Here is a 736-nt window from a genome sequence, read left to right as displayed (position 1 = left end):
GGAAATTGAAGATTTTTATCAACTTCTGCAGTCTGAAATTGACCAAACATGTAATCAGGATGTGTTAATTATCACTGGTGACTGGAATGCAAAAGCTGGAAACAAAGAAGAATCACCAGTAGTGGGAAAATTTGGCCTTGATGATAGAAATAATGCTGGAACTCACATGGTACAATCTTGTTAAGACCAACAACTTATTCATTGCAAACACCTTTTTTCAACAACACAAATGGCAGCTGTACTAGTGGACTTCACCAGATGGAACACACAGGAATCAGACTGACTACATCTGTGGCATGAAGCGATGGAAAAGCTCAATATGTTCAGCCAAAACCAGGCCAGGAGCTGATTGTGGAACAGACCATCAACTGCTCATATGCAAGTTCTGAAGTTAAAGACAATTAAAACAAGTCCACGAGAGCCAAAATATGATCTAGAATATATCCCTCCTGAATTTAGAGATCATCTGAAGAATAGATTTGATGCATTGAACACCAATGACTGAAAACCAGAAGAATTATGGGATGACATCAAGAGCATCATTCATGAAAAAAAGCAAGAGGTCACTAAAAAGACAACAAAAGAAGACCAAAATGGATGACAAAAGAGACTGTGAAACTTGCCCTTGAGGGCAGAGTTGCTTAAAGCAAATGGAAGAAATGACAAGATAAAAGAATTGAACCAAAGATTTCAAAGAGCAGCTCGAGAAGACAAAGCCAATTACTATAATGAAATG

This window comes from Orycteropus afer, unplaced genomic scaffold, assembly GCF_000298275.1.
Source record: "Orycteropus afer afer isolate SDZICR_OR568_19922 unplaced genomic scaffold, OryAfe1.0 scaffold00107, whole genome shotgun sequence".
Taxonomy (NCBI): domain Eukaryota; kingdom Metazoa; phylum Chordata; class Mammalia; order Tubulidentata; family Orycteropodidae; genus Orycteropus; species Orycteropus afer.
The sequence above is the reverse complement of the archived record's forward strand: the minus strand, read 5'-3'. Positions refer to the sequence as shown.